At 36.4% G+C, this 22,692-nt stretch overlaps 1 pseudogene; it reads right to left on the reverse strand.

Moving 5' to 3' along the window:
- Window positions 1-21,631: 21,631 nt before the first annotated feature.
- LOC130039012 (uncharacterized) lies at window positions 21,632-21,800 on the reverse strand (annotated as a pseudogene).
- Window positions 21,801-22,692: the final 892 nt, after the last annotated feature.

A 22,692-nucleotide genomic window follows, 5' to 3' on the forward strand; every position in this document is an offset into this window, starting at 1 on the left:
CACCTCAGGGATGATCCCTGAGTTTAGAGGCAAGAGTCAGCCCTGAACACACTGGTTGTGACCCAAAGACCAAAACAGCACACTACTCCTTGCCTTATCTGTATATTTCATGCTTTTATCTTTAGTTTGTTTCTCTTTAAAGAAATCCTAAATAATGAGCTTTCTCAGACATCACTTCTGATTTCAGGAACCAAAATTAAACTGTAATAAAAGCAACCAGGGTACATTACTCAATGAAATAACTTTTACACACTCAGAATCAAGTGAAAGATCAAAGGAGACCTCTCCATCGCTGTCATTTTCCATGAAACTATCTTCTTAAAGTCAAAATTTAATACATATCTATTATATTTCATATACCCATTGCAAGCTTATATATAACATACTTAACTTTAGAAATCCTTGGCCACTATATTTCTGTCTGGAAAAACAGATTGAAACCATTCATAAAATCTTGCCTATTATAGAAGATAAGTCCAGATGGATGGCATAGGAGATAGTTACAGACCTGATGTTAACAATGTATTAATTTTATTGTGAGTAGGTTGGCTGAAAAAGTAAAAGGATTCAAAGGGTGGGGGGGGAGGCCTATGGGCATATGGGAACATCAGAAAATCTCTCACAATAGTGAATAGTGTATTGCTGAAAGATGATTGCTTAGCTATTTCCAATAATCTTTGCCAGAAAGTATTAAATGAAATACATTGTGGCTATTGAGCTCATGAAATGGGGCAAAAGAAGAGCAGAGGCTACAGCATTTTGGCAAACACCCAACAAAGAAATTGATGAAAAGTAGCTTCTTGCCTGCTATGCCAGCTCTTACAGCAGAAAAATATGAAAGAGATACTAATGAGAAGACCAGCAGCTGTCATACTTGGGAACAAGTTGGCACATGATAAAAACAGTTACTGCCACTATTAGAGACTTGAAATTGTTTTTTCATGGCAGGTAACCAGCAGCATAAAAAGAAGTGAAAATGATGCAACATAGTAGGCATTCAATACAATTACTATTGAGAACTATAAACATTATAAACATGATTTTAACAAAATACTGTTCATTACATAAAAATTTTAGTTTGCCTAATTTCTAAGTTAATTTATATATTGAAACTTATATAATTAACTCAGCAAAATGTATTTAGAGAAAATGTTTATTAACTCTGAGCTCTTCAAATTTATCAACTGCATATATACTCATTGTATAGAATAATCTATTAATGAAAATATGGATGACGAGAAACTATTAAGGTTAAATAGGACATACTAAAAGAAACTGAAATAACTAGTGTTAATTTAATATCAATTTCTTGGAGGCATGATTAAAATCTTATAACAAATCAAATAAACTCTTGAACATATCTATGATAAGTTGACACAGTGATTACTTCAGCAATATGCCTGAAAGCAGATTTATTCATTCTGGTTTTATTGTTCAAATAACAAAAATCTTGAGCTTTTGAAAACTTGACATATTTTCTTTTAGAGCAAGTGTTTCAGTTCTATGAATAGGCTGGTCTATTTTCACATTAATAATAAGCACTGTATACACTGTAATGCTACCCATTAATGTTTGTATCCTACGGGGGGCTAATTTTTCATTAACACACGATCAACCCTTACCTTTACTAATGCTATCACTTTTTAAAAAATCTAAATAGAGCAAATGGATTAAAATTACTGTCATTAAAATTCATACATATAGAATGTAGAATTTTGGAAAACTCTTCTGTGGCACCATGATCTACTGTGTTTACTGTAGATTTTGTGACTATGCATTGCATATAAAGCTTTTAAAAATAATGCTGAAATTAATCATTCAATCAAATATTGTTCCTTTGTCACTGTTCTGCGGTGATGTGGTGACGTGGTCTTGGGTGCGGTGGGGGCCGATAGACATTCCCCACGGATTGCAGGCAGATTGCCAGAAAACAACCACCACACAACCTTTATTTGAATTTAAACAGGCATAATATTGGGGAAAAGGAACCGTTAGAGAATGCGGGGGGGGGGGGGGATGCGGGGGGGGGGGGTCAGTGATTAAAAAAAGGGAAACAACGCAGGGAAAGTGTAGTACAAAGCAAAAGTTTTAACACAAGCGAAGGGAGTTGTGAGTATCTGAGTATGACAGAAGGGGTGGCAGATAACTCAATAAACACAATCTCCTAGCAAGGAAGAAGATTAGAGCTATAGCCAAGCCTAACTGCTCATGATAGAGGAGCAATGATTAACCACAGTAAATTACAAATTATGGGGAGAAGGTGCCCCTTTGAGTACTATCCTTTGCCGTTGCTGGAGCGATGTCTCGGAAGCCATCTAACCTGAAGACGAATCTCCTGGATCTTTAATCAACAGGGTGGCTCAGAAGTCGTGCCACCGGGGAATCCAATAGGGCTTATGTAACAAAATATAATTCGTTTTATGTAACAAAAATCAAAAGAGAAGTACATATATATATTTTTCACTAAACATACAACTAATTGGTAAGCTCGTTCATTGGTGTATAGGGAAACAGAACAAGGGTATAGATAATATGAAACAATTTAAAACTCTGGTACTGGAGAGCATAACACTATATTAGGGAGAGTAGGTGGACTGGAGGTGACTAGGGAATGGGTGCCACATCTTAGGTACTTTAGTGGGGTATACTGAGGTAACTACATATCTACATTCCAATACCTTAAATACTTCGCAAAGCACTGTACAAATTCAATGCAATCCCTATAAGGATATCCATAACATTCTTCAAAGAAATGGAGCAAACACTCTTGAAGTTTATATGGAACAATAAGCCCCCACGAATAGCTAAAGTGATTCTTGGGGAAAAGAAAATGGGAAGAATCAACCTACCTAACTTCAAGATCTACTACAAAGCAGTAATAATTAAAACAGCATGGTGCTGGAACAAAGGCAGAGCTGCACACCAATTGAGCAGAGTTGAATATACTGACATCTCCTTCCAAACATATAATCATCTAATCTTCGATAAGGGGGCAAAAAAAGTGAAATGGAGCAGGGGAAATCCTCTTTAATAAATTGTGCTGGCAAAACTGGATGGCTACATGCAAAAAAGTGGGCTCAGATCTCTGCCTAATGCCATGCACAAAAGTAAGATCGAAATGGATTTATGACCTCAACATCAGACGGGAATCCATAATGTTTATTGAAGACAAAGTTGGCAAAACTCTCCATGATATTGAAGCTAATGGTATCTTCAAAGACGTCACGCCACTGGCCGAGCAAGTGAAAACAGTGATAGACAGATGGGATCTTAAACTAAGAATCTTCTGCACCTCAAAAGAAACAGTGACCAAAATACAAAGACAGCCTACAGAATGGGAAAGGATATTCACCAAATACACATCCGACAAGGGGCTGATACCAAGGATATACAAGGTACTGGTTGAACTCCACAAGAAGAAATCACCCAACCCCATCAAAAAATGGGGCGAGGAAATGTACAGATACTTTCGCAAAGAAGAAATCCAAATGGCAAAAAGGCACATGAGAAAATGCTCTATATCACTAATCATCAGAGAGATGCAGATCAAAACAACAATGAGATATCATTTCACACATAGCGACTGGCCCACATCCACAAGAAAAAAAGCAACCAGTGCTGGCGTGTATGTGGCGAGAAAGGTACCCTCCTTCATTGCTGGTGGGAATGCCGGCAGGTCCAACCCATTTGGAAAACAGTATGGACGATTCTCAAAAAATTAGAATTTGATCTCCCATTTGACCCAGCTATAGCACTCCTGGGAATATATCCCAGAGAGGCAAAAAGGTATAGTCAAAGTGACATCTGCAATTGTTTGTTCATTGCAGCACTCTTTACAATAGCCAGAAACTGGAAAAAACCTGAGTGCCCGAGAAAAGATGACTGGTTAAAGAATTTTGGTACATTTACACAATGGAGTACTATGTACCTGTTAGAAAAGATGAAGTTATGAAATTTACATACAAGTGGTACTACATGGAAAGTATCATGTTAAGCGAAATAAGTCAGAAAGAGTGGGAAAGACACGGAAAGACTGTATTCATCTGGGGAACATAAAGCAACAAAAAGGGAGACTAACACCCAGGAATGGCTGATATTAGTACCAGGAATTTTGCTCCATGACTTGAAGGCCAGCCACACGTGCTAGGTGAAAAGGAAGCTCAGATAGAGAAGAAAGCACCAAATAAAGGGTGTTGCGAGGACCCTTCCAGGGTGGGAGAAGCATGCTGAAAGTAGTCTATAGACCAAACACTATTGCCACTCAATGCCTCTCTTTCAAAACACAGTGCCCAAAAGAAGAGAGAGAGAACAAGGGGGAATGCCCTGCAACAGAGGCAGGGTGGGACGGGGTGGATGGGAGGGTGGGAGGGATGCTGGGACCCTTGGTGGTGGAGGATGGGCACTGGTGGAGGGATGGGTACTTGATCATTGTATAACTGAAACCCAAGCACAAAAATTTATAAGTCTATAACAGTACCTCATGGTGTTTCACTAATAAAAAAAATTTAAAAAATGTGAATGCAATTATAAACATACTACTTTCACCACAGTTTGTTTTTGTTTCAGCTCTGTGCAATTGCTTTGTGATTTCCTTTGCTATCAAAAGTTTTGTTTTTTGTTTATTTTTTCTAAACTCTCCTAAATCTACAAACACCAAGTTTGACATTATGTGTTACATAAGAACCAATATAAAAGTACTGAAATTGATCTTTATCTGAGTTCATCACTCATTGGAAACTGTCAAATTAATCTGTATTTTCTCAGTGATAACATAAGAAAAAAATTCTGTTGTATTTTCTCACAGAAGACTGCTATGGGCATAAATGTTTTAAGCACAATAAATATGACAAATTTTATTAGTTTTGTTAGGAGCGCACAAAATTTAAGGTGTAGTCTCAGCAAACCACATAATAATTCTCAATGACAGACTAATTGTAATATTATATCCCATGGAGAAAGAAACGTAAGTATTAAAATCAATTTCTTTCTGTCTCTTATAGAATTTCAAATTAAAAAAATGAATGACAAAGACGATGGGTTTGCTTTGTCTTTATGTCTCTCTACACCTTCCAAATCTTTCCTTCTTGGAGGATATTAATATTAAGAATATAGGTAACGAGGACCACATGGAGGGTGAGGGAACCACAGATCCCAGAGGGAAAAAAAAAACAGGTTCCAAAAAGAGCCGAGATCACCTGCAAGTTCCAGATGGGGTAGATGCCGCATCCCGCCTCCCCCAGATGGAACCCCGGTGACCAGAAGCCTCTACAAACACAGCTCGAGTATGCGGGAACTAGGACTTTTTCTCAAAACCGCGTGGCTGCTTACGCGGCCACACGACATCTCTCTATATACAAAGTGATCAATGGGAAGTAAACCACCCAGTCTTTCTCCCTGAAAATCAGAGTTAAGTTTGGAGCACGGCCACAGCCCCAGAAACACAAGGACTTAATGCAGAACCCAGCACCTTGGAGCAGAAAAGTGAAAGGACTATGCGTTAATCCAGGCCATCAAGTCTGCCGGAGGGGAAAGGGTGTTGCCCCATTCTCCCTCTCTTCTCTGGAAAGAAGGATGGCGGCCGCATGGGAGCCTTGTGGACAGCAGGTATGAGCCAGGGGTGTGGGGGCGACTAAAACCTCATGGGAAGGGGGGCGTTCTGGTCCGTCCTTCACGCCCTACCAAGGTCACCAGTTGCCCCCCACGAGCGGCTCTCCAGCACGGCCACAACTCCAGAACACAGAAACCAATTTCTTAACTATCTGACTTTCAGTAGAAATACTTCCAGGGTCAATAGGTAAAATAGCAGAAATCCAAAACCAACATTTAATTCTTGAACCCAGCTGTAGAAAGCAAATCACTTCACAATGCTTTTTCAGCATGTCTGATTTGGGGGGGGGGGGGGTAAACTCTAAATAATAGTGGTGAATCTTTTATTGAAACAATGAATCTAATCAAAGCAGATAGAGTGTTAACTAGAATTCATCGCCCTCACAGGGACGAGGAGGGGTGGGGGGTGGGGTTTTATTGGGGTTCTTCATGGTAAAAAATAAGTATTGGTAAAGGGAAATGTGTTTGATATTTGCATGACTGAGACCTAAACCTGAAAGCTTTGTAACCTTTCCCACAGTGATTCAATAAATAAATAAATAAATTAATTAATTAATTAAAAAAAAAGAATATAGGTAACTTATTTAAACTCAATTTTCTTGGGTTTAATATGTTTTCATTAGAAACAGATAGTGATGAAAAGAAAAAGAAATAATACTCCCCTAAACTGCCATAAGAAGAATGTAAAATTCAATGAAGGCACCATTTATATACTTCACTTTTTCTTCAAACCTAAAATTATAAATATATATAAATTTATGTTTATGACTACAAAAAAAAACATTCAGGAGCTAATAAGATGACCCATGGAATAGAGCACATACCTTACATGTGGTAATCAAACATGTGATTCCCCCTACCACAGATAGTGACCCTGCTCCACCACACCTGGTGTGTTCCATAAAATAATAATTTTATTATTATGTATGTAATGTGGTCAACTAGACTTGGTTTGGCGAACATTTGGAATAAGGAAAATACTGGATTATTATATTGTGTAACTAAAATTAATGCAATTTTATGTCAATTATGCATCAATAATCAAGGAGCAAATATATTCTGTGAATCTTATAAATCTATTGATTTTATAAGCACTGTTTATTGTGATATGCAGCAAGTGTCAATCAGGTCAAGATGTTTGATACTGCTAATGATTTTTTTGAAATATTATGTTATTATAGGAGATGTATTTCTCTTACAGCTGTATTATTTGTTTAGAGATCTCAATGTCTAACTCAGATTTGTTTCAAGTGCTTTAAAGATTCTTTAAAAATTAAGGAAACTAGGCTTATTTATCATACTGTTCTTTTGTATATAAGTTCTGTTTTTCCCTTTTCTTTGAAAATTTCTTTTTATATTTGCATTTCACTGGTTGTGACAGGTCTGGTTCTTGTTTACTTCCTTGGCATTTAAAGCACTACATTTTAACAATTGCAATTTGATGACCTTTATCATATTAGGTAAAAAAAAAAAACACTGTCTCAATTTTTTTATTTACTCTCTTTCTTGTAGTCAATTTTAGATATTTAGGACACTAGGTATTGTTAGACTAGCTACTGAGTTTTCTACTTATTAATGCATCATTTTTCAAGTTCTTGACAGCATCATTTCTATAAACATGTCTCCAAATCAACCTTTTTTTAAAATTCTTTTATTTTACTATTGAGTTTCCCAACTAATTTTCTTTTTTATGTCATATACCAGTTTCTCTTTTATTTGTAAAATTGTATTTGGACATTGTAGTGTTGATAATATCACAATAATGTTAATAATAGAATTTTATGTATTCAGTGTTCCAACATCCCACCCACCAGCAGAATGTCATCATCCCTCCACCATTTTCCCCAAATTCCCTCCCACTCCTTCCTCTCAAAACCTAACTGGAAAGTTCTGTTGTTTAACTTGCAAGTTCTGTTGGTATTGGTAACTGCTTGTTCCCTTATGTTTATATTGCACACATGAGAGATCAGTCATTATCTGTTCCTGTCCTCCTGACCTCATTCAGCACAATACCCTGTATTTCCATCAATGTAGTAGTTCATTGCATGATTTCATCTTTTCCTATAGATGAATAGAATTCCTTTCTGTACACATGCTGGGTATTTTTTATCCACTCATCCATTCTTTGATACTGGGGCTATTTCTAGATCTGGGCTATTCTGAATAGTATTGCAATAAACACAGGAGCACACTCTTGTTTTGATGTAATTTTTTGGGGTGCTGGAGCAGATACCAAGAAGGATATGGAATCCAATATGGAACCTCACTTCTAAATTTTTTGAGTCTCCATAATATCGTCTGTTGAAACTGAACCAGCTAATATTTCAGGAAACAGTGGGTTAGGGTTCCTTTTCCTCACATCCACAAGAGCGCTGGCTCTAATTTTTTTTTTTATGTGTGCAAATCCCATAAGTGTGAGTAGATATGTGATGAATTGATTTGCATTTCCCCGATTAAAAGTGATAAAGACTATTTTTACACACAGATCTTGTTCATCCTTAACTGGTCATTGTGGAAATATTTGTTTATCTCTTCTCCCCAAATTTCAATGGGGTTGTTGGTTTTTTTTTTTTATTTTTCAGTTTTGTGAGTATTTTATCTACCTTAGCTGTCAACTCTTTATTTTTTTGTTTGTTTTGCTTTTTTGGGTCGCACCCAGCAATGCACAGGGGTTACTCCTGGCTCTGCACTCAGGAATTACTCCTGGCAGTGCTCAGGGGACCATATGGGATGCTGGGAATTGAACCCTGGTCGGCTGCGTGCAAGGCAAACGCCCTACCCGCTGTGCTATTGCTCCAGCCCCTGTCAACTCTTTGTTAGATGTGTGACGAGAGAATATTTTCTCTGAATATCTGGGTTTTCTTTTTTTTTCTACTCATTATTTTTTTTTGCAGTGCAGAGCTTCTTAATTTGACATAATTCTATTTGTTTATATTTTCTCTTCTGTGTGCTAGGCAATGACACTGAATTATTGAAGCGTCTAGATTAAATGCATAAAGTGCTTCCTATATTTCTCTGTATTCTAATATCAAGGCATTTAATCCATTTTGACTTAAACCATGTTGTGTATAATGTGTAGGTGGTGGTAGCTGAGTTAATTATTTTTCCCTTGAATATGGCCTAAACCATTAGTTATATTTTCTCTACTTCATACAAACTCTCTGTCCATATACCTGAGAATTTATCTCTGGCAGTTATTTCAGTATAACACAGTTTTGATTACTATAGCTTCATAGTATAACTTAAAATTGAGGGAAGAAAAACCCTCAGTAGCTGTCATTTTCATATCAGGGTAGCACTGCACTGTAGCACTGTCCTCCCATTGTTCATCGATTTTCTCGAGCAGGTACCACCTCCATTGTGAGACTTGTTGTTACTATTTTTGGCATATCGAATATGTCACGGGTAGTTTTCCAGGTTTTGCCGTGTGAGTGGAATACTCTTGATAGCTTGTCGGGCTCTCAGAGAGGGGCAGAGGAATAGAACCCAGGTCAGTCATGTGCAAGGCAAACGCCCTATCCGCTGTGCTATCGCTCCGACCTATATAAGCATAAAATCAGATAACTTAATGATTTAATTTAATTTGAATGCAATCTTAAATTCAGTAAATGTAAGCAAATTTTAAATCTTTGAATGTATATATTATTTATTTGTTACTTTTACATACTAGTTTCTAATATGATTCTATTTTCTTGTGTGGTGGATCAGAATAGTCCTTCACATTATTTTACTTAATCAGCATACTTGATTATTTTTTAAATTATCATTAGATTGCTCGAGTGGGCCCAGTAACGTCTCCATTGGAGACTTTGTTGTTACTGGGTTTGGCATATCGAATACGTCACGAGGAGCTTGCCAGGCTCTGCCGTGCGGGCGAGATACTCTTGGTACCTTGCCAGGCTCTCTGAGAGGGGCGGAGAAATCGAACTCGGGTCGACCATGTTGGCTGCATGCAAGACAAACGCCCTACCGCTGTGCTATCGCTCCAGCCCATCTAATCATTAGATATTAAAAGTATCACTTTGTCGAGTTTCTGGATTCTGCTTTCTAATGGATCATTTATGTTTTGGTAGGGGGTCAAGTTATTAGAAATTTATCTTAAAAATTTGAAGGTTTGGTTACATTCTTTGTTAGTGGAGACTCTAAAAAACACAAGATTTCCTGCAAGTGCCTCTACTGAGAGGTGACTCAAACATCAAATTCTTTTTTCCATTCTATTAGTCAGAAACTGTCTCCCTACTTGATCTTTCAGTTCTCCAGATTAAAAAAAGAAACCACGTTTTTATTGATATATAAATATTTATAATACTATCAATAATTTTTGTTGGCTCTGTCACTTGAACACAAACCCATCACCCACCTGCCTGTTTTCCTCCACCCATGTTCCAAAGTCCCCTCCCCAATACACCCCTGACCAGTGGAAGCTCAGTTCTGTCGATAAAATTTTTAGTTCTGTTAACTTCAACCATTTGTTGTTCCCTTGTGTTTCTTCTTTTAATCTCATGTTTTCGGATATATTTCTCTTATTTTTTTTATTGTGCAGCTTTTGACAACTACACATACAGATGAATACATGAATATATTTTTTATTGTGGAGCTGGTGACCACTATACATCGGGATAAATCTCCTGAAATTCAATAAAATTGTAAATAGATGATAAGCAAATTAAGTATTTCTTAAAACTACAATTTTTTACAGCTGTACAGTTTAAAAATAATATTATAAATAATTTGGTTCTAATATACATCAAGATTCATATGAAATAGATAAATCTTCAAACGTATATTTTACTGAGAGTGAAGCGTTAAGGAATTTTTTTAATGAATCACCTTGGGGTGAAGTTACATAAAAAGTTATAGACTTACAAAGTTTCATTCTTATATTTCAGTCATACAATGATAGAGTACCCATCCCTCCACCAGTTCCCATTCTCTACCACCAATGATCCCAGTATCTCTCCCACCATGCTCCCTCCATAACCCTCCCCCCATCCCGCCTCTGTGGCAGGGCATTCCCTTTCTCTCTCTCTCTCTCTCTCTCTCTCTCTCTCTCTCTCTCTCTCTCTCTCTCTCTCTCTCATTAATGATAATTTAAGGGGATGATCAAAATAGGCTAATAGATGTACAAACTTGAATTTTATCCTAAGAAATGGAATATTGATTTTATATTAGAAAATATTCTATTATAGAAACTGTTTGAGTTTCTGCTGTAATAAAAGATTATAATAAAAAAATCTATGAATGTAAAAATAAAAATCACTTGATAAAATATATAACATCCAAGGTAAAGGTAAAGGCAAAGGTAAAGGCCCTCCTGTTGTTCATCGATTTGCTCGAGCGGGCCCAGTAACGTCTCCATTGGAGACTTTGTTGTTACTGTGTTTGGCATATCGAATATGTCACAGGGAGCTTGCCAGGCTCTGCCGTGCGGGCGAGATACTCTTGGTAGCTTGCCGGGCTCTCCGAGAGGGGCGAAAGTCGGGTCGGCCATGTTGGCTGCATGCAAGGCAAACGCCCTACCACTCTGCTATCGCTGGAGTGATAGCACAATGAGCAGGGCGTTTGCCTTGCACGTAGCCAACATGGCCGACCCAGGTTCGATTCCCAGCACCCCATATGGTCCCCCGAGCACCGCCAGGAGTAATTCCTGAGTGCAGAGCCAGGAGTAACCCCTGAGCATCGCCGGGTGTGACCCAAAAAAGAAAAAAAAATCCAAATAAAAATGAAATGTTCATTTGTTAATTAAAACCATACAGTATAAAATCCCTTAGCAGGAAAGAAGTAAACAAATCTTTCTTAATTTTATAGAGAGCATTCATAAGTCAATGAGTAAATGCTAGATTCAATGCCAAGTGCTGAGGAGTTTTTTCTGTCTTTTAAAGAAGCTCCTTTAATATTCTTGCAATACCAGTTTCAGGTAAGCTATTGCCTTCCACGAAGTTCTGTATAATTCCTTCACATCTGAATGATAATCTATTAACTGGATAGTGCATTCTTGGTAATTTGTTAATTTCACTTAGTGTTTTTGTACGATAACCTTTCATTATCTTTTGGAGAGTAGCGTCTCATTTAATAGATCTGCTGTGACTCTTTGTATGTGCACTGCCCTTTGTATGTAAGTTCCTTTGTTGATCTTATTGCATTCAATAATCTGTCTTTGGATTTTGTCATTCTGAGCATAGTGTGTCCTGGGATCTTATTTTCACTGGAACCCTGTGATCCTCATGAATCTCAGGGCCTGTATTCCTCAACTCTGGGAAATTCTTAGCTATGATTCTGCTTTCTTTTGTTTTGGAGCCACTCCCAGAGGTGCTGAGGGCTTAGTCCTGGATCTGTGCTAAGTGATTACTGCTCATGGGTGTCAGGGACCATATGGAGTGCTGGTGATGAAACCTGGTCAGGCAAACAAATACCCTGCCCACTGAACTCAAGATCCAGTTATTTAACAATTGCTTCTTCAACTAATCTATCTTCCTATTCTCAGGTACTCTGATGATTCTTATATTGTTCCTCTTGAGCTCATCCTATAGCTCTCTGGTATGTTGTTCATATTTTGTCACACTTCTTTCCACCTCTGTTGTTTCCTAGCACTTTCCTCAATCACATCATGAAGTGTTTCAATTTTTTTCCTTAGCTACTGTTATTCTGCTGCTCAGAATTCCTACTGATTTCTTTTTAGTATACTCTTCATTTCTGCTTGTAGTTTTCTCACTTCAGTTCATTAATGACTATTTGTGCCATCATTTCTTTGAACGCCTTAAGCATTCTCACAATGTTTTTACTAAGCTCATTGTCTGAGGATTTACTGAGGTTGGTGCTGGTTGAGTTTTCAGTGTTACTATTTTCACTTATTGAACTATGACATTTATGCATTATTCCCCTTGAGTTTGCTCTTTTCCTTGACTGCCTGTCTCAACGCAATGATAGAAAACATAACTGTGAGGAGTGTAAACTTTGATGAGAAGCTGTCACAGCTGCAACACTTCATGAGCTGTGGCGCGGTAGGACCATTTAATGGTGGAGATCAGCTATGAAAACTAGAGATTAGTCTCACGTGGTATGATGTGGCAGCAAGCAAAGATTCTCAGTCCTTCAGTTTTAATTTTATTGCATTTCTATCACACTTGGCTCTCTGGGATGTCTAATTTGTATTTGCAATTATGAGGTTGACTTCATATGAGTTCATAGATACATTTTGTCACTATACCATGCCTTAAATATCCTATTTTTGAGGTTTATCTAAATTTTTAACTAGACTGAATGTTTAAAACTTTGTCTTGTTTGGGACCAGAGAGAAGTACAGTGTGTAGGGCATTGCCTTTCATGCAGCTGACCCGGGTTTAATCCATCTCAGCATCCCATGTCGACCCATGAATGTAACCAGCAGTGATTCCTGAATTCAAAGCCAGGAATAACTTCTGAGCACTGCCAGTGTGGCCCAATTGCAACCCCACTCCCACCCCCAGTAAAACTATGTCTTGTGAAACCTTAAGGCTTTCGTTATAAAAGTACTGTGACTTTCTGTTTGAGTCCTAAATTTTGTACTCACATTAACTGGGGACTTTTTTCACAGAAAGATAGATTTATTAGAATCTTATCAGGTTATTTGCTAAGAAGTAAATCCCCTGAAGTTTCTTTCTGATTTGATTAGCACTTTCTTACAACTGATTTCTTCTACCAACAAATATTTTAATTACTATCATCAAACTGTTTATTGCAATATAATATATTTTATGATTTCTAAAGCTAAAATTCAGATGGTTTTTTGTACATCTGCAGTTTACAGTTTACAGCCAGAGAGTAAGTATGGGGGTTTTAGTATTTTTAATGGTATTTTTATAGTAATTTTTTCACATGTGTCTGACCCTGATCTAATCTCATGCATTACATATGATCTACCCAAGCACCTCTAACAGTGCCCCCTGAATATAGAGCCTGAAGTAGCCCCTGAGCACCTCCAAGAATGCAAAAAATAAACTACAATTTTATGCATTATTGTGTCACTTATTTATTATATCTTTAACTTTAAATTTTATCAAATTGGCATTCAGACTTCTTCATGTAATAGGTAACACAAATTAAAAATCATATTTGAATAAAATCAGCAAAATGAATATAACTGTAGTCATTTAATCACTTTGGTTAATATGACAAGTATAAATAGCCCAAGTCACTCTCAGTTCCTCTTAAAAATTAGCTAAAATATCGAACTGATATAAAAAGTTTTTGTTCGTTTTCAGGGGTCACATCCACTGGTACCCCAGGGATCATGCAGTTTTGGGTGATTTAACTCAAGTCCTCACACATGCAAGACATCTAATCTCACACTTTGAGTCACATTCCTGGCCCTCCATTAATATTTTAGTTTTTCTCACTGTTTCAAATTTTGTAACCTGAGATTTAAAACATTAATTACAAAAAGAAAATACCTATTTTTCCACTTATAGAGTATTTCTTACATCCTACAGTACTTAATGTTAACAGCAGGTTAAAAATTATATTAGATGAAGTTGGTGACTAGCATTAAAAAATGAAACAAAACTGAAAAGGTTGGTTGCAACAAGAGTAATAAGCAAGTGCTATCAATAACTAGGTTTATAATGTATTTGTTTTCAAAAACAGAAGTTGGAGTTCATGCAATTTATCATTCAAAATGTACAGGTAAATGGAAGTTGACACTCGTGGTGGGATTTGTTATTGGAATATTATATGTCTAAAATTCAATTGTCAGTAACTTTGTAAATCACAGTTCTGTAATTAAATTTTTTTAAAAAGTGTACAGGTAAAATGATTTATTCTTTTAATCAAAAGGAAATGAATTGTTAGTGATATTTATATTTTCCATGTACCAGATTTGCTTTTTATTTTACTTTATTCTGTTTTGCAGGGAGGGCCACACCCTGCAGTTCTCAGGACTAATTCCTGGTCTGTATTCAGAGAACACTTTTGGTTGTGCTTAGGCACCATATGGGATGCCAAAGACTAAATTCAGGTTGGTTATGTAAAAGTCAAGCATCGTACTTTATAAACTATCTCTCAAGCACCTCAGCAAATACGTTGCCAAATAAGAACACTTTCTTCTTGCACGTTCTTAAAACAAGAAAGGTGGAAAACAGTAAAGGCACATTTGTTAGTTTACTTCAAGAAAGCGTAGAAGTCAAGTTACGTAGTTTTTTTTTTTTTTAGGTTGCGGGATGACTATGAAACTCTAAATCTTTGACCTCTTACATCTTTTCCAAATAGTAAGAGTTAAACTATTTACTTTACATTTTGAATGAAAGTTTTTTATAATAATAAAATTACTGTTGATTTGAACATATTTTACATTAAATAAATCATAATTATACAATTGATTCTGAGACCTTGGTCATAGAAATTTTTATCCAATGGCTTTTTAAATATGTAACAAAATTTAAGTCTGAGAATGTTGTGAGAATTGCTAAAGAATAATATTTTGGCAATGAGGATATTATCTGGGTCACGATACAAGTAGCATCTTCTGTGCAATCAACTCTGTCTAGTGCTTTCACCCTTAGATCTGTCTGGGAATATTTACCTTCAGTCTTATTATAGAAGTGTTTTTAATTAGAATTCACTCTCACGTTTATTTTACAGGAAAAAGTCTACCAGTTCAGGTTTCTTTTCAAAATAACTAAATAAAAATAAAAGGAGAATAAAAACATTACTTCAATCCTCATATCCATGAGGTGAGAGAGAAAGTGAGAGAGATATTCTATTAATAATGTGACTCGCATTTCATTACTAAAGCTATTTCCCTTCCTCTATATTTATCAAGCTTCTCAAAATGTGTACAACAAAAGATTCCAACAACAAAAATGCAGTTAATAATCAATACCTCTACTTTTTTTTTTCAAATCTTTCATGTGCGCAGGTTGGGTTGGAATATAGAGAAGCATCGGATAGGGTTATTTCACGGTACCTGTGAGCTTCTTATTAGCAGATCCTTATTAGCAGCTTCTTATTACCAGCTTTCTGAGGCAGTTGTGACATGTTTTGAAGATAACTCTTTTGTTCCACCGAAACCAAAATGCCTACTTTAATCTACCATGAATTCTAAAGGAGAGAAGAAAAGACCAATTAAATTATGCAATAACTTTAAAGTCACTGCTATACACTACTAGTTTTTACACCTTAAAAGATTAAATTATAGAGTCTTCATGAAAAATTATATTTTGCTTTAAAATCAGTCTGGCAGTAGTAATGTGTGCTTTTATACAGTGATAGGTGCCAAAAATATAAGCAATACCAATAACCCTTTTAAGCCTAAAAGGATCCCATAAATGAAATAATCCTAGAGAAGCTAGAAATTGTCTAAGTACCTCAACTGAAATAAAGATAAAATGCTGATGTGTCAAACCATAGCAATTATTTTACCGCAATATGGAATTCCATTTTATTTACTATTGATTAAGCTGTAGATACAGTACAATTTATGCGCGTGACTTTACATGACAGAAACCAGCTTAATTCCTGGCATTTCATATGGTTCCCTAAGCACTGCCAAGAGTAACCCCTGAGCACAGAGCCAGGGGAGTAAGGCCTAAGCACTACAGAGTATGGTCCAAAAACAAACAAACAAAAGAGACTTATTATTTGAAATTGATTATGTTAGTCTTTCTAGGATGCTAACTGTACTCTAGACATTGCTTTAAAGGTATTATTTGTAATGACACATCTCATTTTCAAATGAAAGCAAGAATTTTTACTACTCTGATTTTACTGTAAAATATCTGCGATATGGATAAGTACCATTTTTTCCATTGTTACAAATATATTGTTGAAAATTATGCTTTCTTACAATTTAACCTCAATATTTGTGTTAGTAACACTGCAAAGGTTATCATAGCTCTATTTAGATGTTAACAAAATATTTTAAATTATTTTTATTTAAGTACTAGGATTTACGGGCTGGAGCAATAACACAGCAGTAAGGCATTTGCCTTGCACGCAGCCAACATGACTGACCTAAGTTTGATTCCTCCACCCTTCTCAGAGAGCCCAGCAAGCTACTGAAAGTATTTCGCCCTCACAGCAAAGCCTGGCAAGCTACCCGTGATGTATTTGATATGCCAAACACAGTAACAAGTCTCACAATGTTACTAGACCCGCTTGAGCAAATCGATGAACAACAGGAGGACAGTGTGACAGTATGACTGGGATTTACAATATTGTTGACTAGACTTTATATGTATGCATCATTCCAACAGTAGACCCACCACCAGAGAACACCAGGATTTTTAAACTCCTTTTTGTCTTTAAAACACCTTCTTTGTTTCTGAAGAATAAACTTTGAGCCTAGTGCATCCCTAATTCCTTCCCCCAAAATGGCTTTATACAGGTTGGGTATTTGTCCTATCAGCTCTTATTTTGTTAATCAGGTTTGTGCATTGGTTAGCATCATTTAGTAGGTTAATTACAAGCTCTGGGAATATTCAGTTATTTTCCATATAATCAACGATAACTAGTATTTCACTTGTTACCATTAGAGTTTATAAAGAGTTTCTTAGGAAAACTCTACCTTCAAATACTATATTTACGTGTGTATACACATATCTATATACATATTAGTTTGTAGTTTGTTTTAATAGCAACCATTTCTTATTTTGAGCCTTTATTGTTGTAATTGCCAATGAATACTATGGATTTTCATTGTTTCTAATTCAAAGACAAATTATATTGTGAAATGAGCTTGGAAATTAATGTAAAATGATAAAAGTTCAAGTTAGGTAATAGTGGTGAAGTCATTTAAGTCAGTGTAACTGAGATACTCCTTTATGCCAACAAGGTATTGTATGATTTGTTTTTTGGTTTCTTTATTATGCAGACTGCTTGAGTGAAGTCAGTCTGAAGAGAGACAGATTCAAAAAGATTCCTTTCATTTGTAGTATATAAAGAAACATAGTAGCACTGCACTGTAGCACTGTCCTCCTGTTGTTCATTCAGTTTGCTAGAGTGGGCACCTGTAAAATCTCCATTGTGAGACTTGTTACTGTTCTTGGCATATTGAATACTTCACAGGTAGCTTGCCAGGCTTTGCCATGTGGGCAGGATACTCTCAGAAACTTGCCAGGCTCTCCAAGAGGGGTGGAGGAATTGAACCCAGGTCGGCCGCATGCAAGGCAAACGCCCTACTTGCTGTGCTATCACTCCAGCCCAATTTGAGAGTAAATATCATATATTGATATTTTATATCCCTGAAACTATTTTTATATTATTGAATTTCCCTCAGAAATATTTTGTTGCATCACCGTAAAAGTCACGTGCCTACATTCAGACATTCCCAAATATTTCATATTTTATTCTGCTACAGATGACATTCTTATATTTTATCATTTTAAATTCTTATTGCTGTTCACATATAGTTGATTTTTGTATATTTGTGTTTTATCCTAAAAATATTGAAATGATTTATTTGTACTACTAAATTATTTTTTAGATTTTTAAGGATTTAATAATAGATAACCATGTTAATCAAATGAAAAAGAAATTTTTCTACTATTTCAATCTGCAGGCACAAATGTTTTTCTAAAGCAATTGGTTGTATGGAAAAAACTAATTCCAAGAGATGATAATTTTTAAAAATTTTTATTACCCTGAGCAATTGGAAACAATTATGTTTGACATTCAAATTTTAGTTTTTTTTAATATTTATAATGAATTTAAGGAGTAGAAATGTTCCTTAATAAGAATATAATAGCAAGAAGGACCAGAGAGATAGTTTAGCAGGTAAAGGATAGCCTACTCTTGAATGAGCCTCACTTCATTCTACCTATGGCATCCCATATGGTCTCCTGAGCTTCACTAGGAGTGATTCGTGAGTGCAGATAAAGAAGTAAACTCTAAGCATTGACTACTATGGCCAAAAGACAGTAAGTAAGTAAGCAAGTAAATAAATAAATAAATGAATCAAATTTAAAATAATGTAACAGAGATAAGCTAAATAATAAAATCTCTATAACAAATTAACTTTATTATAAATTAAATGATATACTTTGTTTTAATCATGGCTCTATATTTCCCCTTTTTTAAACTTTTCTCTATTAAAGTAAATAATTAAATGTAAGCAAATATCTGATTTTATTATTTTTGGGTGAAAGAGAATGTATATTTCTCAGACTGCATTTACATTGGATAACGTATATACATTTCTGTGTTAGGGATTCAGAGGTAATATATGACACAGATTATAGAGAATTTCACAAGGATTTTAGCCTCTGAAGTTTGATTTTTATTTTGAGACAGAAGATTTAGAAGTATGTTTTGATCTATAAAAAAGGGATTTTATGTAATAATGTAGTTGTAGTTTAAAAATACATTTTTTTTGCATCCAAACCTGGAGACAGCCATGTATTTTTTATTTGAAAATCTCACTGGAAGTCTTTGTCTCAGTGTATTATAAGTAGACACATAAAGAACTGGAAGACACATAAAGAACTATTCTACTATTTGATTTTAAATATATATTCTATTATTTTATTTTAAAATATATACACATAAGTTTCTACTTGCAGGAAACATAGGATAAATTTTATAAAACAACTAATTTTATTTTTTAAACAACTAGTCTTAATTAGGGAACATTGAATATGAACTGCTTGTAGTATAACTACAAAATGTTTTGGCTGATTAACATACAACAAATACTATGAAGTAAAGGTTCTATGAACTGTCAAATATTAATGAAAACACCTTTCTGAAGCATTATTTAATATGTATAAATAATATTGGAATAATTAATTTATGAATTAATTTCTTCAGCTTTCCTATAAATTTCTATATTTTAGATTACATTCTCTGTCATGATATTTTTCTGATTTCAATTCTCAAGATTAACATTTTGTAATTAATACTTGCTGTTGTGTTTTCATATTGCAGAAGATTATTTTTTATTATTTTTTAAATTTTATACGATAGCACAGAGGGTAGGGCATTCGCCTTACAAGCAGCCAACGTGGCCGACCCGAGTTTGATTCCTTCGCCCCTCTCGGAGAGCCCGGCAAGCTACCGAGAGTATTCGATATGCCAGACACAGTAACAACAAAGTCTCCAATGGAGACGTTACTGGGCCTGCTCGAGCAAATCGACGATCAACGGGAGGGCCTTTACCTTTTACCTTTTTATAAGTCACTTCACCATATTTGATTACATTCAATATTCAAACAACAATCATGATCACGACCATCCTGTTGTTCGTTGATTGCCTCGAGCAGGCCCCAGTAACGTCTCCTTCGTCCTAGCCCTGAGATTTTTTTTAAAAGTGACATATTCAAGGCTCTTTCAGGGTTAGGAGAAGGAGACCCATCATTATTACTGGTATTTGGCATATTGGGTATACTACGGGGAGTTTGCCAGACTCTGCCGTGTGGGCAGGTTACATTCGGTAGCCTGCCAGTTTGTCCAAAGTAGGAATGAGATGATAAGATGTCTGGGAGCTGAGTGTGGAGAGTGGTCCCAGCATGGCCTTGGCTGGGACCTGCAGGTGTTCAGCTGTTGGGCCCTGGTGGAGACAGTCAGGCACAGGGTAGGAGACTGTGCCTTGTTCTCTCCCGGGAGCTAAGTGTGATAATCTCTGGATCCTGGCCGTTGTTGGGGTTACACGGCAGTTGGTGGGTGTAACTGTCTAGCTACTGGTAGGTCCAGTCCCAAGCCATGCAGGCTTGGAGAGATCAGCCCCGGGTCCCACACACCTGGGTCCCACCACCAAATTTGGTATGTTTCCATCCCAAGCTCCAAACCCTGTTCCAAAACATAAAGGAAAGAATATATTTTGTATTGTCTGTTACGAAAAACTGCTAAACATGCTCACAAAAAAGTGTTTGTATAGAAAATAGTGTGAAGATTGACCTACAGGAGCCATTAAGACATTCTATAGGATATCACTAACATGTTTTTATGGTTTGGGTGATGTGAGCTTTGGTATATATATCTGAAAATATGTATATATGCATATATATTTCCCTCTATGATTTGTTACCTATTGTCTGAACCCTATAAAATATGATGGGGTAATTATGGAAAATGGGTAGAGAGTTTCTTCTGATATGTGAGGCTCATATGTGAGGATTAGCCTATATGTATATATGTATATATATGTATATATGTATATATACGTATATACATGTGTATATATGTATATATGTATGTATATATGCATATATATCTCAAAATATGTACATATGTATATATGTATATATGCATATATATATTCCCCTCTATGGACTCTCCGATAGCACAGCGGTAGGGCGTTTGCCTTGCACGCAGCCAGCATGGCCGACCCGAGTTCGATTCCTCCGCCCCTCTCGGAGAGCCCGGCAAGCTACCAAGAGTATCTCGCCCGCACGGCAGAGCCTGGCAAGCTCCCCGTGACGTATTCGATATGCCAAACACAGTAACAGCAAAGTCTCCAATGGAGACGTTACTGGGCCCGCTTGAGCTTGAGCAAATCGATGATGATTTGTCACCTACTGTCTGAACCCTAAAAAATATGATGGAGTAATTATGGAAAATGGGTAGGGAGTGTCTTCTGATATATAAGGCTCATATGTGAGCCTCAGCCCGAGCATGTGGGGAGCGGTCTGGAGCATGGCAACATTTGGGTTGTGGAGGTTGACTGCCGGGGCTTGGTGGGGTGGGGAGGGCTGTCACCCGCCCCACTCTGGGGCACCCAGAGTGAAAACAGCCTGGCACAGAGTCCAGTGGCATGATTATGGGGGCTTCATTTTATGCTCTCTTCCGAGAGAAGCAGCAGTGAGATCTGGGGCGGGGGGGTAGAGGGGGGGTGGCCAATGAGGAGATTATCTGGCGCTGGGAGGAGGTGGCTTATGGGTGTGATCCTTGGGTGGCCAGAGACTGGAGAAAAAACAGGCAGAGGATCTCTGCTCATGGGTCCCACTGAGCCCAGAGTCTAAGGTCACACAGTTCGGCATTACTAACTTCCATGGAGCTTCACTCATGCATGAGGCTCGGCCCGAGAGTGTGGAAAGCAGCCTGGAGCGTGACAGTTTCTTCTTCTTCAGAGTTTTTCATAAAAGGCAGTTGCAAAAGCAACACTAGAACCGGCTTCATGCTTGTGAGGGAATCTCTGGCTCCTTCTCATAGCTCAGGTGCTCTACACAATTAGAGAAACTTCTTTAGTAGCGAACTATAGAAATGAACCCTGAATGTACAGTCTTCAACATTCATATTTTATTGTTTATTGTTGAGCATTTATACAGTATTTAATATTAGTACTTCTCAATAATCATTTCACAGTGAATAGCAGCAAAATACACTGCAAGTAGTATGCAAATGGACAAATTTACTTAGTATAAATATATTTCTATTATTAGCAAATGGGTAAAAAATAGTTTGCAAAAGCATCTAAAATTAATGTTCCATGTAATTATTAAAAACGTTAGTTATTAGCATATAATTATTTTTTATCATATTGATAGTTTGAAACAATTCTTTTTTCACTAGAGTTTTTGTTTCAGGAGTACTGCCAATAACTATGTAACTAGTGTCCAATATTTTGTGCAGCTTATTCAGCTTATTTCAGTTATTTTGATCTTACATGTTTAACATTTTGTTAATAGGATAAAATAAATACCAACGAGAACCTTTACATTGACAACCTATGTGTTATATGGTGACATAAAATAATTTACATTGATCTTCCATCCCATTTCTGGCACACAGCTCTTAAAAACTTTGCAATTTTTCAAGTACTCAGACAATGCTGTCTTTTTTATGTTAATGAGGTGGTATTTGAAATGTAGAATCAATCAGGTAATGAGGGTTGGAACTTTGAGTTCTATGCACCATTTCCCAGGAGAGACTAGATTAAATCAATCTCTAGTAACCAATGATTTAATCAATCTTACTCAGGTAAGGAAAGCTTCCTAAAATTACAAAAGGACATAGTTCAGAGACAAGGGGATTGGTGAACAGGTGGAGAGGCAGTGAAAACGGTGTGCCCCAAAAGAAGCATGACAGCACTGTGCTTTTTCCTTAAATCTGCTTTATGTATTTCTGTCTACTTTTCTTTTATAACTTGGGAATCATGCCTCTTTTGTGTGTGCATTC

The sequence above is a fragment of the Sorex fumeus genome, unplaced genomic scaffold (genome assembly GCF_029834395.1).
Source record: "Sorex fumeus unplaced genomic scaffold, SorFum_2.1 ptg000081l, whole genome shotgun sequence".
NCBI classification, from domain to species: domain Eukaryota; kingdom Metazoa; phylum Chordata; class Mammalia; order Eulipotyphla; family Soricidae; genus Sorex; species Sorex fumeus.